Source organism: Gambusia affinis, linkage group LG14 (genome assembly GCF_019740435.1).
Source record: "Gambusia affinis linkage group LG14, SWU_Gaff_1.0, whole genome shotgun sequence".
Taxonomy (NCBI): domain Eukaryota; kingdom Metazoa; phylum Chordata; class Actinopteri; order Cyprinodontiformes; family Poeciliidae; genus Gambusia; species Gambusia affinis.
The window spans coordinates 21,082,969-21,101,833 of NC_057881.1; the positions used below are offsets into that span (position 1 = coordinate 21,082,969).

Consider the following 18,865-nt stretch of genomic DNA (forward strand, 5'->3'; position numbering starts at 1 on the left):
GAGGTGTGGGTTTGACTAAAACAGCAGAAGGACTGCTGGAGCTGCTTCCACACTTCAAGGGCTTCAGTGACAGGGAAGCTGCTCCACTCAGCACCGTCAGCAGTTTTCTGCTCATGCATGCAGCGCGCGTGTGCGGTGTGTGTATGTGTGTGTGTGTGTGTGTATCCGTGGGGAATGAAAACTCCCCGTGTTGTTGTTCCATAAAGCAAGGACACTTTGCAACATTAGGTGCAAAGGACAAGCGCACATATGCTCTACACGCCGCGCAGGTGACTACAGCAGAGATTGAACTCGGAGCTTGTGGCGCTGGATTCGTCTCGCATCTTCCGCTTCTCCTTTAGCGCCGTCAAATTTGGTGAAATATTTATGTTTGATTGCTTAATAATTCAGGTTATTTCTGTAGAAAGACCTCATATGTAACTGGAGTTAGTTAATATTCATGACTTGCACCATCTGTTTTTAGGTTTCCTGAAAAAGCAATTTTGGGGCATGTTATTTATTGAAGAACTGTACGTCGGTGCGTCACGCGCGGCTTTACGCATTTCACCTGTTGGATCGCTGTATTGCTTTAAAAAAAAAAAAAAAAGAAAGTCTTTTGTCTGAAGAAGCAGGCTGGCTTAGATGAGTTAACAAGTTTGTCCTTCAGAGTGACGACCTGCTCATTTCAGAATCACACAAACAAGGAACGTAACTTCAGTTCCACTTTGCCCTCAAAATATAAAAACCTAACAATTTTTGTTCAAAGTATATATTCACATTTTTTTTCTCAAGTTAAATCAGCAAAACTTTCTAAAACTTTAATTGTTTTAGGTCAATTTAAGTGACCAAAATTACTCCTCTTTGTAAATGCCACAATAATGACAGAAAGAATTATGTCACAGATTTATTTATCAATGTCTTACATTGATAAATCAGCTGAAGCTGCGAAGACAGTCGCTGTGCTTCCACTGACCACATAATCATGCAATTTGACATTTCAAAATAAATGTACTTGATGGAAACAGTAAATAAAAAAATAATAAAAGATTCTCGTTTTTGATTTAAAAAAAAGATTTGCCACTGGAACAAGGCGTTTTCTTTTTTTAACAGTATCAAAACTGGTTTAATGGAAACACAAGTCACATGATCGACAACCAGATGTTGGCACTGGCTCAAATCAAGAGAACATATGGAATATGTGGGAATATTGAAGCAACACCTAAAGACATCAGCCATCGCTTCCGTCAGACTGGAGCTACTATGTAGCTTTACCACCGACAGCGTGTCAAAGTGTGATTGAATGGCTGAATGACTGACTGTAGCGTGAAGTGCTTTGGAGTCTTTGGACTTGATAAAGCTCTACACAAGTACAGGCCTTTAGCATCAGTCAGGAAGCTAAAGCTTGGGAGCAGACTGGTCTTCAAAATGGACAGTAACCCCAAATAAACGGCTAAAGTTTTCACAAAGTGGCCTAAGGACAACAAAGCCAATATTTTGGTCTCAATACAGAATTTGTGAGCAGATCTGAGAATTGTGCTTTTACCTTGTCTAGGTCTCTGTTAAATACCATAAAGTCACTATGCAGAAAACCATGATTTCAGTGACGTTGGAGTCAGTGGAAAATGGAGAGAACTTGCCTACAGGGGACAGTTGAGGTTGATTTCTTGAATATTTTGCTTGTTCTCCCGCTCTTCTTTTTCAGATGGTCTAATTTTAAAGACAGCTATCCTGAGTGAGGATTTATAACATTAAAGGGGGGTAAATGGTATCAGAATTGGAGGATCTTTGAACATGACTGGCCTGTAAGGTCTTGCCACAGCACCTGAAATGGAATGAAGATTGGATTTCATCTAGACTTCAAACTGTTACAGCAGAGACCTAAAGCCAATTAAACGGGCAGCATCATGCAAAAAATAAATAAAATAAAATAAAAAAAATAAAAAAATCGCTTTTAGAGATTTACATCATCTTTTTATGTTATTCTCTCATCATGCCTTCATTCTGTCATGTATGTCTGAGAAATCCTTTAGAATATCCCATGGCAACCATTCAGCCGTGTAAAACGCCTGGGTGGACTTAGCCCCACCCTTCTAGGTGCAGCTCCTCCTCACAGTTTGTATTTTCATATTTGAGACGTTCTGACCATTTCTAGATTTAAAAAAATAAAATAAAAATCACAACGGCACCGTCCTCCACGACTCCCTCACTCAGCTCCTTCAGACTAGCCAGCAGCAATTAGCAAACACCTGATAGAGCTGCACATCAGCTAAACTCACTATAGAAGCTACTAACGTTGTTAGAGGGTTAAAGGAGGAGCCATGTTGAGTTGACGTTCTGTAGGCGGAATGTCAGAAAGAGCACAAGTTTTTAAAGAGACAAAGGCCCAATTTTTAAGCCGTTATTGACAAAGTCAAATTTCTTTTAAGTCCTATTTGACATGTGCAACATTTTTATAACTGCAGTTAGTAGTTACTTAATCCATCCATCCATCCATCCATTTTCTGTTCACCCTTTGTCCCTAATGGGGTCAGGAGGGTTACTGGTTCCTCTCCAGCTACGTTCCGGGCGAGAGGCGGGTTCACCCTGGACAGGTCGCCAGTCTGTCGCAGGGCAACACAGAGACACACAGAGACACACAACCATTCACACACACACTCACAACTAGGGAGAATTTAGAGAGACCAATTAACCTGACAGTCATGTTTTTGGACTGTGGGAGGAAGCCGGAGAACCCGGAGAGAACCCACCATGCACAAGGAGAACATGCAAACTCCATGCAGAAAGACCCCGGGCCGGGAATCGAACCCAGGACCTTCTTGCTGCAAGGCAACAGCTCTACCAACTGCGCCACTGTGCAGCCCCTAGTTACTTAATCATGCCATAAAATGGCACTATGTGCCTGGAAAATACATAACAGTACCCATTTAAAATTTTTATGAGTAAGAAAATGAATCATTTGGACTCACACCTCTTTCTCCGCACCATAATTATCAAACAGAGTATCACGGAATGTGCTAAAATTAAAAAGCATCACAGAAAACTCAGTCATTAAATAAAAGTGTGTGTGTGTGAAGTGCAAACATTTGACGATTTGGAATGCTCAAGTAGACTCAAACCCACCAGGAGGAGCTCCACAAAATGTCAAACTCGTCCTGACTGGCGCTAAACAACAGCAAAGACACCATGAAAGAGCGTTTGTCTCATCCAGGAGGCGACGAGGACTGAAGAAAATAAAGATAAAGGAGAGACAGAACACGTTGGAGTTATGGTGGCACCCTGCAGTAAAGAGCAGCCATCCCTGGCTGCCACATAGGACGCCCATTCACTCTGTGACAGGGTGTCACGCCACATGATTTATGACGGGTAATTATGGTTATGGAGGTGACATCATATCCTCTCCTCTGGTTCCCGCGTGCTTCCGCGCTGCGTGTGTGCGCCCGCGCGCTCGCATGTGCGCCTCCTGACTAATTAGTTCTGCTGTCTGGATCCAGCGGCGGCCGTCTTTGTTTTTTCTACAGAACGGAAGACAAGGCATGTCACAACAACGCATCTCGCGGCTCCTCCAGACGTGCCACTATGCACAGGAGCACGCGTTCACTCATGTGGACCCACAGGAGTTTGTCTCTCTTCACACCAAACTGTACCAGTTTGCCTCAATACGATCCAAACAAAATTCAATTGTTTTTTTGGGGGTGTTTTTTTTTTTTGTCAAACCAGATTTGAGCCAAAAGCAGAAAAAAAGAAAAAACACAAAATAGGAAACAGCAATTGATGTTGCTTGACAGAGTTAACCATCAGTTTACCACGCTCTGAAATTGGCAGCACGCAATTAGAAATCATTACTCTGCACCTAACAGCTGCTGACAGCCATGGGCACGACAAATGGGGAAATGAAAAGATTATAACACAATCTACCGCTCCTGCACACATGCTAATTCCCTCGCCAGCTCTAAATAAAACATTTTTTTTCTGTATCTATCTATATATCTACTTGTCAATCTGTCAATTGATTACTTTTTTTTTTATCAAATTAGTCCCCCTATAGCATTGGGATTAATTACTATGCTTAACTTTATAATCATTGTAGAAGACTTTTTAGACAAAATATCTCAAATTTCCAGGTTTTAATATTCAGGAAGGTTTAAAAGAAGTCATTTTGTTTCAAACGTAATTGAGAAATGTTAACAATAAACTGGTTTTACTCCAGTGGAAGGATAATTCAGTGCTACAAGTACATATTGACATTTACATACACCACCACTGTGTTTGATTAATTTAAACACTTGCTCTGCTGATGATCTCTCAGAGTTGGTGTGCAAGTCGCCTTTTTTTTTTTTTTTTTGCTATCTAAACACCAATTTCTACAGCAAATCTACATGTTACGATTGTGAAAGTCAAGCTGATCTGACCTGATTCACTTTCCCTCACTATTTGTTTTTCTTTTCTTTTTTCCCCCTCCAGGGGGTCTTTTTCGTGGGCTCTGGTGTCCCTTATATGACAGTAGGCTGACAGGAAAGGGGGAAGTAGAGGGGTGAAGACATGAGGCAAATGTCGCCGGGTCCGGGAATCGAACCCGCGACGGCCGCGTTGAGGACTCAAGGCCTCCAAACGTGGGTCACGCTATCCTCTACGCCGCCACAGCACACCCCTCACTATTTGTTTTTAACTAACACTTTTTCCTGACCATGTTATCTAGCTGCAGTGTTGACAATTAGCATTGAAGCACTGCGTCCCTTTTTTCTTTTCTATATCACACGTACAGTTCAGATTTAGCGAGCTACGTTGACAGCTTGACAGCTAAAACCAACGGCAGTTATCATCGGCAAGTAGCTTTTTGTGGCGTTAACACTACAAGGCGTCTCTAAATGTGTGTGTCTACATACACACACACACTTACACAGACACACATTAATGCACATTTTCAACTGTTTTCTTACAACCATCAACACTGCAGCACTTCCATGGTGTTTTGGGCTGCTTGGGATGCGCACAGGTCGGTCACTGCAGCTAATGTGCGGTGGTCCGGTGGGGCTCAGGAGACTGCCCTTAATGAGCCAATTCAGAGGAAACTAGATAATCAAAATTGAAGGGGAAGAGTATTAGACTGGCTGAGTCAGTCGTCATAATGAGTTTCTTTGTTTATTCTTTTATTTTTTTCCCCTCCATCGCCACTGAGTAGACCCATTTCATTGTTTACTCAAATGTACGGCCATGTAGCTACAGGGGCTCCGTTTCGGTACGGGCTTCAAAAGTCCACAGCTGAACTCTAATCTGTGGTTAAAACCCAGCTGCAGGGATTGCACATCAGTTTTACAGGGTGACTGTTTGTAGGTGGCATTACTTTTGGCCTGAGCGTGAAATCTTTAAAATAAAATAAAATAAAATAAAATAAAAATCCTACTAGGGCCAGATTTATGCAGTGTCTTGCCAAACGTACTCACATTCCTTGGAAATATTTACATTCAGACACAAACAGCAATGGATTTTTATTGGGATATTTTAAGACAAACTTACATTAATTAATGAATAATAGCAAGTGGGGGAAAGCGACATGTTCAACTCCAAAAATCATTTTTGCTGCTAAATAGTTGAAATAGACATTTGAGCTCATCAACAAAGGTATTTACTGGTTTCAATCTGTCTATCAGATTGGTGAAAAGTTATATTATACCAATTCAGCTTTTAAGTGTTAAAGGAATCATTCATTGAACTTCTTTCGACATGTGGATGCTGACATTAGCATCCACATGTGCTATGTGTTATTTTAGGTCTGAATAGCTTCACTGCTAGGCTAACTCCTTTTAGCACAACTTTCACACAATAGTCATCACTAGCGCGGTAACAACGCTACTTAGATCGCTTTTTGGAGCAAAACGTTTAAGCCCGGTGGGCGAAAAGAAGCGACTCCATCGTCCATCGCTGTGTCCTGCGGATGTTGCATGTACGTCAGATCCAAGAGTCCACTGGAAACGCATGAACACAAAGGTTCTGGACAGAAAATTGAATATGTAATAAAAGGGAAAAAATGTGGTTGTATTAACATGCTTACGAAATTAAAATCTATGTAATTAATTAATTCAAAATTAAAGTGTTAAAGTTCCAGCCCTGATAATTGCATCAATCATGATTGTGAAGTGGTGGGAAAGGGGTTGTTGGTTTTCAAAAATGGCTGGCAAACAAAACAAGTCCAAAACTCAGGCCCGTATTCGATACTTTGAATGACTACCTTTTACTCCAGTTATTGCAGGTTTGTTTGATTTCACAGCTAAAAGTGAGAGACACAGAGAAAGCCCTTCTGAAGAGGAGGGAGGCTAAAACTTTTAGTCGAGTAAGATTAGAGTTACTTGAAAATTTTATTAGAAAAAAAGCGATCATGGGAGAAATCAACTCTTCCTAGAACATTTGATTTAAATACCTTAAATCAATGTAAAAGATTAAAAGTAACTTGTTCCCACCCACATCTGTGTGCAACCAGCACATCTCTAGAGTTACCATGAGCCTCTTGACTGTTAATGGCATCTTAGCCTGGTCCATCAGTTTAGGTGGACAGCCATGTTGATTTGATTTTTGGACAATGTTTCAGTTTTCTAACCTTTAAAACATTAGAAACTCCTCCATAACTTTCTGCCTGACCTGTCTGCTATGTTCCCCAACTTTCAGGATGCTGAAAGGTTGGGGAACATGGAAAAACATGACTCATAACACTGTTCCTTAATGTTATGAGTCTAAATTGTACATTCACTAATAAGATGAACACATCACCTTATTAGGTGTGCACAACTTTGTGTTGGTCTGGCGCATAACATTTACATAAATACAAAATAGCACATTGAAATTTGTAGCTGTAACCTGTTGAGGTTCTGCTGTTTTTCAATAGATTTCTAGCAAATCTATTGAAAAATATGCCAAAATGACGAGCTTAAGAGAGTTTGTTGATTTTTAACTTATTTGCAACGTCCCTGCATTCAGAGGAACACCAGAATGCTGACTACAGACAGAAACCGCACACACATAATCCCTCACAGATGGACAGCTAAACAGTGATCTTACTTGATTCTGCTCTGAAAGTCCGCCATCATCCCCCAGACAGCGAGAGGACATCTCTGTAAGCCCAGCAGAGGACTTTCATCCTGAAGAGTTTGCAGGTAGCTCAGGGCTTCAAATGCAATTGTTATAGGTTTAACAATCAGAAGCATCTTCCCATCCCTCATTCCTGTCCGCCTTCTGACCCAGCTCAGCTGCATTGCTGCCCGGCAGGGTGCCTGCTGGAAGGAAAGGATGAAGACATATTGTCATCAAGTCTTCTATGATTGTGTGTTCATGAAAGAAGAAAAAAAAACCGAGACGGAACTGGTCCACTGAGAATAAACCAGAACATATGTCCAGGAGTTGAAGCTGACTTCTAAGACTCCATCTGGTAGAGCTACACCCAACACCGCAGACCCCCGTGGAGCTGTCATTTCAGACATGCTAGCACACACAAATTTGTGGTAGTAAATTTGTGGCGATTTAACGCCACAACCTGCTTAATTCTTCAATCCATAAAAGCAGAACTTGTAGACAATGTAACTGTGTAAAAAACCAAAAAAAAAAAAAAAAAAAAAAAAAAAAACCACCAGTGCCAAATGGCACCGCGCACCTTTTTAAGGTTTATTGAAAATTAAGTCAATGTTATTAAAAATACAATGCAAACTTATAATAACAACCGATAAGAGCCAAGAGTACGACTTAATTTACTCGCTATGCTAATGTCGGAGAAACAACTTACCCTTACTGGAAAAGCGTTTACCCTCCCAATGCTGGTGTAGGATTAGGGGTACGCTGACTAGCGTTGGCGTACACCTCTCCAGTGAAGTGTAGTTGTTAGCATTTATGAGAGTGTGCTCCTTCTTCTTCTTCTTTTCTATTATGGCGGACCGCATACAATTTCGAGGTGCATACTGCCACCTATTGTACACGAGTGTGTAGCGACATTAACTCGTTAAGTGTTTTTTTGTTGTTGTTGTTGTTTTTTTTTTTTTTACTTTGCTCATGACAGGCTCTCCTGACAAGGCCGTAGCGGTAGCAGAGAGACAGGGGAGATGAGCAGTTACACAAGATTACGATCAACAGTGCTAAGACCCGCCTCCTGGCTCTGATTGGCTGTTTCTAGTTAATGCCGAGAGAAGGAAGAGAAGCTCGACTTTTTTTTTTTCTTACTTCATTCATACCATTATGGGGACATAAAGACAGATTCAACAAATATGTAAAAAAAAAAAGTATATATATATATATATGATACAACTGTATCATATTGATTTTCTGCTCCTGACTTTTCATGGAAATGTTTTAGTGTTATTTGAGCTGGAACAGAAAATAAACACCTGTATTCAAATGACATAATCTTTGCAGAGATACACTGGGATTAAATGAGGCCACGCCTATAAATTAGCTCTGGCCGTCGACTCAAGCTGTGTTGCTGCTATGAATGACTCTGCTGAATACATCAAGCATAGGCTACCATAACAATTTGCTTGCATCATGCTGGATGATGCATTGTTTGTTTCCTGTGCTGGGCTCTGATTGGGTCTTCCTACCCCCTCCAACACCTCTCTTGGGCTAGAAGCCCAGAGACCATCTCCTCATTTCCTGACATGCGGAAGACAGTATAAGGAGGTGGAGATGAGTTCATCACTCCATGACATGTAGACCAGCAAGACCAGGAAGCAATGAGATCAGAGCCTGAATGCCAAACCCTAGTACAATATTGGATAAGAAATATGTAATGAAGTATTTGCACAAATTACCTGACCAAAAACATTTTTTTTTGGGTGGCGGGAAATTTCCTTTCAATTTTCCAACCCACACCCAGGAATGATTACCGTCAGACCAGTACAATCAGAAAATCCCTAATTAGAACCTGTTCCATAACATAAAATAAAAAGAAAACTTAAAAAAAAAAAACAGCACATCATGACCCACTTTGTTGGGGAAACGGAAAGACTGAGTTTCCAGAGGTCACCAGAGGTCGGCCTGCCTTCCCACCCCACATTAACGAAATTTAACAGAATTCAATTCTATCCAAGTTTATTTGTATCGCACATTTCAGCAACAAGGAACATCACAAAAACAACACAATCGACACAAATGTGAAACAAGCAAGAAACATTACATTTTGTCAAATGCCATCATCAAAATCATCAACACATCAAATTGATGAGATGCTTTTCCATACAAGTTTCTCCAATTTGTTCAACTCAAAAATATTTCACAGAAATATAGCTTAAACTTTTCAATATGGAGTTAGGCAACAGTGAAATAGAAAATTACGTCCCAAAACCATAGAAAGAAGGCTAGAAGAATGTTGCCACGGTGCTGGATCGCATCTATGTATTTGCTTCCTCAAGTGGAAGTTGAAAGATCAGCAACTATTTTTACTTAGGTGCCATTGGGGGGGTGTAGGCAGTGCTCCAATTAATTTGTTACGACTTAATCCCAAAACTGACGATGGGCAAAAGTTAATCAAATGCAAGACAAAACTTGGCCTCCACTAAGAACTCTCAGCATCTAGAGAAAATCTCATTAGTTCTACTCCTTGGGGATAACAAATAAAAGAACTAAACTAAAGGAAATTAATTATAAACATTAAACTTAAAATCGACGTCAGAAGAAAAGAAAAAGTCAACGTTCTGCGAAAGTTATTGGACAAGATTCTTCAGGGAGTCGTGAAGATCTGCAAAATATTTGCACCACCAATATAGCAGAAGCACTGGAGAAAAGGTTCAATTCATTTGAATGCATCCCCTGAGCGCTAAAAGCATTATTAAATTACACAGATGTCCACTAGTTGCTAAGAGGATGTGGCTACGGAGCGCAGCCTGCATGCAGTGAGTAACTTACTGTTTCCTGCAGGTGAAGAGGTTCTCTGGAGTTGTGAGAAATTGTTTGTACTGCACACACATTATTTGCAAATGTGCACAATTCTAATCATTTATACTTACAACTGCATCATAAGACAAAGGAGAGAGACTGGAAACAAAAGCAACTCTGACATTTTATGTAGTAGGGCACATAAAACCTGAGCGTGGGGTGCGAGTACAAGAGCGTAGAGTGCACAGAGGTTGAAAACTCCCTGCAAAGTCAAAAAGCTACAGACTAGCTACAAACTGGATGTGGCCTCTAGAGCAGTGGACAGACCGATTAATGGAATGGGTTTTCAAGCATTCCAGACTTAAAATATCAGATGAAATACTAGAACTGCAAGCAGTTGTTAAAGGGTTCCAAGCAGGACCGTGCAAGTCCACCCCAACACATACACTCTCCTCCCCTCATCCTGTCAGCGCCAAGGCTTTTCACACGTCCACTGGGTTGGGAAGTATCAGACACAAAGGCGTAAAGAACACCACCACTGGACTCTAGAGGAGTGGAGACATGAATCTCCCCCTGACAACACAACAAATGAGTCTGGGTTTGGCAATACTTGCTTGACTGCATTGTTAAGTGCAAAGAGAATTATCATGTGGGGGGTGTATTTTTTTCCAGAAGCTGCCCTCTGGCCCTTAGATCCACTGACAGGGAAGCTTTATGTAGCAGCCTACTAGAGAAAGCAAGACACTTTAGTCAACTTCATACCCCAAGCTGTTTGGGGACAGTTCAGGGATGGTCTCTTGTTGTTCTAACAAAGCTGACCACCGGTACACAAACTGAGAGCAAAAAAAGACATGGATGAACGAGTTCAGTGTGGAAGAACTTGACTGACCTGCAGACTCCTGAACTCAACCTGACTGAAAAGCTCTGGGGTGATTTAGAGCAGGAGTCCTCAAGAGCGACAGCGGAAATGAACAAGTCTCTCAATAAGAAGAGACCTTCAGCAGACCTGAGTCAGTATAACTGGGCATCCGACTTGGCCTACTGAGGATTTAGATTGGGGATAACTGGCGGTTTAAACGTAGATGAGAAAATTCCACTAGTAAGAATGCCACTTAGACTCAGCAAGAACGGTGGGCGAAAACATATTTAAAAAATTGTGCAGACATCAGAAGACCTGATGGAAAACTTTGTGAGAGAAACTCGAGTAAATTTGAATCAGACAATCATTTAAAATCCTGACAAATAACAGAACAGGAAGAAATGGGCAGCGACTCATTGACATTTAATTTGACCTGTTGCTAAACAAAACATTCTGCAGGTACAAATGGAGTAAACAAGCCTCTGAATTCATAAGTAAACTGACTTTCGTTTTTTTAATGGAAAGTTGGCTGAAAAGAATTCAGTCAACAAGTCACGCTCGTTCTGTTCCGTGTCCTGAATCCATGTTCTGCTCCCACTGCGTGCGCACGCAGACGAGCTAGGTGCTAAAACATGACAGCAGTCTGAGGAGCTGATGTAATTGAGGCTGTGTCACACCAACAGTGACACATTTCCAATTAGATCATCTAAACTCACGCTGCATGTGGGTCGTCTGTCTCATTGACCCGTTTTTGCTTCTCGGGTTTATGAAAAGGTTTTCACACGCATCATTTCCGTGTTTTGGAGGTAGACGATCCCTCGACTTTCAGCTCCCCTTAACACAACAATGTTTACAACGTGTTCTGTTCTCCCAAAACTGGGCTGTACACTCTGCAGAAATGACGATCCGAGCCTCTGCTTTCAGGAGCTCGTTCCTATCTTTTCAAGCATACTACAGCACAACACCTACCACTTCTGACTCAGAAGTCCTCTCTGCTTTGCCAAACTGTTTTAGAACAATGAGTCCTCTATGTGCGGTACAGTGGGCCATGATGTCTGAATACACACTGAGGCCTGATTCTGGCTGTAGGAGGAGAGATACTGTCTCTCGTCTGTCCCACCGCATTGGTTAAGCACTAATCGTGAAGGCCTGCTGCTATTTTCCACTGTCTGTACTCACGACTTTAACACTCCATGCACCAGCCTAGATAAGCCATTAGGAACTTAATGTGCTCAGTGGGTGAAATGACAAATTAGACCTTGTGCCTTTGGGATTTGTGTAAAGACAAATAAATGGGGGTGAAGGTTAAGAAGAGGAAGCTACATTAGGGGTAAGGGAAGTTCTTTTCTTCAGTTTATTCACCCTTTCCAGAAGTGAGTGCTGCTTAAGGTAACTGAAGAGGATATCTTTATCAATCACCTAATAGGGAAGTTTGGAAAGCCTGCTTTGACTATCCCCTGTTCAAAAGACCATCTGACTGTCTTACTTTGGCTAGTGTACAGCTTGGTTTATGCATCATACGTCATAAAAGGTACCCTTTGGACATCTTCATATTTAGTCCCATCACAACCCCAGAGTTCAGCGCTTTTTTTATTGAAAGTTTAATGAGATGAACCCAAAAAAATATTGAATATGTGAGCCGATGACAAAATATTACCATCTACAGCCATGAAACCTACAGGGTTAGAGCCGGAGGAACATCTCCAAAGTAAGGTACCCAAAGAATGTGCTGCTGGTGTTCCGATGAGCTGTGTGTGATGAGCAGATGTTCCTACCACAGCGCGTCTGTGCTACCTTTCGAAAACGCTATAACAACATATTGTGAATGTTTCAAAGAGATTGATATCAATTATTTTCTCAGTGTTACCGATTCATGTAATCCAACCACCTCTCTATCACCCCACATTTACACTACATGCATCTCCCCTCCACTCTGTTGCACACTTCACTGGCGGAACTGCGCAGCAGAGACATGACTTCAAAACCAAAGTCAACATTTTCCATGAGTTTTTATTGGTTTCTAACTCAGTGATTTTATGTTTAAAATCACCTCTCTTCTGAAATGTTAAACCAGAATTATGCCAGAACCTTGTTGATGTCTATAGAAATTGTGCAGTTTCTCTTAAACGTGCAAGTGTACCCAAACATAAGTGGGTACATGAAGACAGGTAACTTAGCCTGTATGACTAATTCTCAACCTGTGTGGATTAGAAGATTCTGCTTTAAATTCAAACTTTCTATATGCTGTGACATCACTCCACCCTGGAAAAAGAAAAGTTAAAAATTAGAATGGCATTCATGGTGTTGATTGGGCTATATACATTTCTGACAGCCACTGTCAATGTTTTCTGTAGAGGCATCAGGCCTTCGTTGCCTCAGAATAAATAATAATAAAAAAAAACATTTGTGAAGAGAAGCTTCATGTTGAAAGCAGAGGCAGATGTGATGTTTCCAGCATTCAGACTGAAGCTGATTAATGATCCTGATTTATTTGCCATTGGATCCAATCGAAGACAGATGCCAGATGTTAGGTGAATGTCACTGGACTGCTTTTGTTTTTGTGTCTGCTCAGCGTCTAGATCTCTGAAAAAGTTAAACAAACCTTCACTTTGGCTCCCCAAACCACTAACTTCTGCACGGCCACTAAATCAACCCTCCCATTGATCACTAAGCCTTCACATGCAGACAGAGTCGACACAGGGATTTATTTGAACTTGCTGTGTTATTGGCAGACTTAAAGATGTATATGGCTGAGGCTGGTGTTTGGAATGTGTGCCATGAAAGGCGGCCTCCCCAAATCAGCCCCCCATTAAAGACCTACGGTGCTGTGCTTGCAGCTGCCTTACATGTTATGATCAGTCGATTTTGTGTCAGTCAACAGTTTATCTGCTGATTGGAGTTTAATGGGGGCAGTACCTTGTTTATTCGGCCAGGGACACCCTCAGGGCAGAGATGTCCAACAGTCTACCCCCCGTACAGCCAGACATCATTTAACCCAGCGCTGACTGCCCACTTTACATGACTACCATAATCTGTCTCTGCCCATAGGACATTGGGGGGGGTAAATCTAACAAACCGTCATTACCAAAAGTGCTCTAAAGGCACCATACGTATATACACATACACACACAAAACAGGATGACGTTGTCCAGATCTCAAGCTGGCCTCAAACCAGAATCTTGCAACACTTTTCCCCACATTCCAACAAACATCGCTGTATTTTACGTATACATGTGAGGGGGGTGGGGGGGTATAACATGTGGTTTTATTTGTTCACACAATGAAATCTGTAATGTGCATTTGCACCGAGCCAATCTTTAATTTAACAACCATAAAAAAAATAAATAAATAAATACCCAGTCTACCAGCATGTGATGTAATCTTGGCTTAAACCCACCCAGGTAGCATTGAGTGTTCCGACAACGTCCTCTGAACGTTGCCCTGAACTTTTGCCAAACGTCGGCTGCAAAAGTTCAACGAGCGACAAAATGAGACACCATTAAATGTCAGGCGGGACTTTTAAAAAAAATTTCTTTAGCAAATTCAAGAAATTTTATCAAATTTGATGGGAGGATGGACAGTTGTTACAGTTCTTTATTTCTATGTGTGAACATTTTCATAAGGGTTTTATTTTCCCCCCCTTTGCAATTATTTAATATTTTGTGTGGGTCTATCACATAAAATACCAATAAAATACACTGGTGTTTGTGGTTGTACCATGACAAGATGAGAAAAAATACAATGGGTATTTACAGATGGGAAAGTGCACTGTGTCAGACCAAACTTTGGAGCTGGCATCAGTTTTTGGCTGCAGTGAACCAACAGGCACCGTAACGTCCAATAAACTAACTTAACAACATTTTATTTATGTAAGTCGGCAATGAAAACCAGAAACCTCTCCTCCGAGACAACATCTCTCTTTACTGAGTTGGAAGTCACAGCGCATCGGATTTTTCGGATGTCAGGGCTTCTTTCGTGGAAAAAGAGGAAAACAGAGCCCAGATGAAAGTTGTGTAATCTGAGTTTTACACGGGAAACGAAACGGTGCTTTCCCATCTGTTTGTGATCCCACGTTAACTCCACATCCCACCTCCTCTGCTTTTCATTGAAAGCTGGCAGGGGAAGGGATGACAGTTCAGCCTCACGCCTTCAGCTTGGTTGTTTGCCGCCTCTGACGTTCACTTGGACAAAACTGCGTCCACTTCGTTTCGCTCACCTGCAAAAAGGCAACAACAGGAAGTGGGATCAATAGGAATACATTCCTACCAGGAAAGCAAAAGTCTGGATATTTCCTAAAACTCACATCCTACGATGATTTTGTCTTCCCCCTCGCTGGCGGCATATTTCTGAAAACCAGTGCTTCAGTAGCAGTCCATTGGGACATTAAATGCACCTGTGGTGTTCAAAGGCGCGTTCATATGGATTTTATAGGTTTTTCAGTATAAAAATTCTGTTATTGCTGTAATATCTCTACAGTGACTCAGTAAATCGGCTCAGCAGTGAGCGCTGATCCCCTCTCGGTTTGCTGTATGTTTATCTTACTTTACTGCAGTATTATGAAGACTTTAATGTCCTGCTGTGCTCTCCATATGGGGTGGAGAAACATATTGGAAAAAGATTGTTTGCTAATGTAACCAGTGTATTTATGACTTAATCTAAATACTAAAAAATAGCAGAGCAAGTGTCTTACAGTGGTTTATGTTTGAACAGTTCCTGTCATAGTGATTATTTCCCTTTAAAATGGTTTCTGATATTTAAGCTTTAATATGGTTTTGGGGGAAATTTACATGACAGAACAACAAAAAGAAGCTGCAATATTACGCTTTAATGTATTTTCATAGTCTTCATGATTTATAAAAGATTCTGAATCTTTACTGAACAAAACTTTGCCCATTTTGCTTCTCTTCATACTAACTGGAGAGTGTAAGTGATCGTAAACTTTAAAGTCCTGCACAGATTCTCAACTGAATTTAGGCCTGGACTTTGACTGGGCCATTCCGACAGATACATATGCTTTGATCCAAACCTTTCCCTGTTAACTTCGGCTGTTTAGAGGCGATGTACTGCCATACCGTGGCTCGTGAAAGTATTCAAATATGACATTCCACATATTTTATGGCCAGTTAAACACCGGCTCACATGATTGATAGTTGCCCCAGCAACAGATTCTGATAGGATTTTTTTCAGAAACCCTTTATCTGGAGTGGTATTCAATAAATTAGAAACTGCATTTTGATGAGGCTGCTTGTCAGGTTAAAAGAGCCTTTTAACAATAACCACCGTGAAGCAGGTATTAAATATACTTCTCATTAAGCCCACATTTCTCTATTAAAAATGTTTTTATTGGTGTGATGTAATTTAATTTCAAATGTCATGTTTTCATTAGCTGCAAGCAGAAAATCATCATAATTAACAGAAATGAAGGCTTGAAAACACCAGTCTGTGCAATTATTCTATATAATGTGCTTCTCTAAGTGAATACAGCTACTGAAATAAATGAACCTTTCAATAATATTATAATTTACCAAATAGGCCTGTACGGTGATTTTCATACTTAGCCATCTGTCTTTTACAAAGAATGCCATGAAAAAGAAATATACCCAAGGGAAAGTGGTTTTGGGGATATTAGTGCCTTCAGGATTTCAGAGGAAAATAGGCAGACTTGTTTGAAATAACAAAAAGACAGTGATTTCAGCAGAAGATCACACCAGGAACCACTCGTCAGCTAAGAACAGGGAGTGCAGGCTAGAAATTACACAAACTCACCAAAATTAGGGCGAATTCACACCAGCCATGTTTAGTCCGCTTGCGTACAATGTGTGAATACCCAAAGGAACAAAAGAGCCAAGTCTGGTCTGCGTCTGGGTTCGGTTGAAGTGAACTTTGGCACGGTTCAAATACATATTGCAAGCCTCAGGAAGACAGAAGACCGCTCCAAAAGCAGGAAGCAAACTATATCGCAGTGAATTCTGGGTAAACACAACCAAAACAAACGTATGAGTCTAGTGCTAGCGGGAGAAATGGCTCGTGGTCGTTTGCCACAGACAAAAGTGAAATCCTACAACTGCTAAAATCTGACACTATTCCATCTTTGTTTACATTTCATAAAAACGGAAGTTGCGCTCGGTGTCTTCTTCGGAGGTTTGCCTGTCGCTTCCTTCTGTGGTTTTTGTTGCAGCGCCACTACAGGCGAGGAGTGGGGACAGGTTTTTCAAACCGCACCAGCTGAAAATGCAATGTCGCAAATTTGTTCCTAAAAGAAATGAGTCTGCAGGGCTATCAGGTGTGAACACTCTCATGGATAATAAAAGGAATGTTTCTGGATCTGTGTCTATGCTACAGCATAAAGGGTCGGTGCATTTAATAATGTTTCCAGTGAGTGTATAGCCACAAGGTGTGATTAAAAACAGAATCTCAAAGCACAGTGTCGGTAAAAAGTGAACTGACTTCAAATCAACTCTCTCTTTTTTTTTTTAATTACTTAATTTATAGTAAACCTGTTATTTTCCTCTTGAGGGAGCACTCACACAGGCACGCATGCGTGTGTTTATGTGGGGCCTGTTTTCCTTTTTGGCTTCTATTCCAAGCAGACACCTTGACTTGATCTTGTCAGACTCACTCAGGTTCAGCCAGGACATAAACAAACTGCAGTAATCAGGCATGAAGGTTAAGGGCACCGAGCGCTAACACGAGTGTCTTTATATGGGTCAGAGTGGCAGTGTGGCATCCGCGTCCCTTTGTTTCCACCGACTCACAGGACTTAGAAAACAGGGACCTCACATGCTCTTTCAAGCCTGATGCGAGGCTTATGGCAGACATGCGGCGGGGGCCGACTTGTCGTCTTCGGTGCCCGTGCCTCGTCTCGTTCTCATTACCAGGCCCGGGATGTCAGAGGGAAAGTTGGAGAGGAGACGACCCTGGCCTCCTGACAGAGAGCGAACGAGTGAGAGATGGAAATAATTACCAGCGTCTCCTGTGGAATAGGGCGTAAATTGATACACACTAAATACTGTACCTTAGGGGTCCCTCTCTGTGTCTTTCTCGTCAGATGCACGAGACAAATGAACGCATCCAGCAGGAATTAATTGGATTTGGGAGCAGTCTCCTGCACAATCCACCAGGACGGGCAAACATCCTCCCCTCTTTACCCTCTTCTGCCTCCCGTCCCTTCAGAACACACACACACACACGCACACACACACGCACACACACCCACACACCTCCTCCTCCTTTATTCCAGTCATGCCTTGCAGAAATGTCTGCCACCCCCTCCCACTCATCAACCCATCCACCCCGCCCTGATGGATCAGTCTGTGTCCCTTTACCACACACACACACACACGCTAGTGTACACATGTATACACACCAGTGCCATGCCGCTCCCCAGTGGATTGCAACCGCTCTCTTTCTCTCTCTCTCTTGGATACAGCGTTTCCATGGCAGCTACGTTTTCTGCACGTGCGGAATCAGACGAGAGGACGAGATGAAAGAAAGAGGCCACTCCTATCGATTCGCTGGCTGGCTATTGATTGGCAGTCTGCTGCGGCGGCTCGCTTACTAACGGTGAAGCGCTCCCATGCATTCATATCTCACGCGCGCTTGGCAGAACGTAAACAAATGACATCATATGCGCACGAGTTCAATAAAAGGGGGACAATGTATGTTTTCTTTCTTTATAAAACCATCTTCGGGTGATAGTTTTTCACCCAAATTATCTGTGGGTGAAAAACATTAATAATGTGGAAAAACAGCAAATAGCTAGATAAAGATCTAGGTAAATAGCTAGTTAGACAGCTAGCTGGTTTGATATCTGGCTAGTTAAATAGCTAGCTAGATATATAGATATTCATTTGAAAAATGAACTTGAATGCAGGCCCACAGGACCTCCACCGTACTTACCAGTGCATAAAAGGCGTTTTTGTTTTAATTTAATTCTCTATTTCACAACCTTGAGTGTTGTCACAAGACTAAATATTAATCTAATCTCTCCATAGCTCACACTTCCAGACTAATGTCTTGGTAGTAGGACAAAAAAAGTAAGTTTATTTCTTCTTTACTTTTAAGCATTTTGGTGACTATAGTGGAATGGTTGTTATTCCACTATAAGTAGCATCTTGGGAATCCCAAGATGCTACTTTTTTGAACAAATGGTGTCCCGAGCTAGCCCTTGTTTTAGGG

General features: G+C 41.5%; 1 protein-coding gene and 1 long non-coding RNA gene across 4 annotated transcripts in view; both read right to left on the bottom strand.

Annotated features, from left to right (window-relative positions):
• Nucleotides 1-7,902, bottom strand: part of nrsn1l (neurensin 1-like) — a 146,557-nt gene extending 138,655 nt beyond the window's left edge. The window contains exons 1-2 of one of the 3 annotated variants that reach the window (XM_044137740.1): nucleotides 7,754-7,902; nucleotides 7,030-7,244 (exon numbers count right to left, since the gene is read on the bottom strand). The gene's annotated coding sequence lies outside the window, so the exon portion shown is untranslated. Of the gene's footprint in view, nucleotides 1-7,029; nucleotides 7,245-7,747 lie in introns of all 3 variants that reach the window. The other 2 variants (XM_044137739.1, XM_044137738.1) reach the window with 2 other exon arrangements.
• A 9,288-nt stretch (nucleotides 7,903-17,190) lies between these two features.
• LOC122843486 lies at nucleotides 17,191-18,124 on the bottom strand. The gene is made up of 3 exons (XR_006372716.1): nucleotides 18,054-18,124; nucleotides 17,703-17,854; nucleotides 17,191-17,612 (listed from the first exon to the last, which is right to left on the bottom strand). It is a non-coding gene; the product is annotated as an uncharacterized LOC122843486 (long non-coding RNA).
• Between the last annotated feature and the right edge of the window lie 741 nt (nucleotides 18,125-18,865).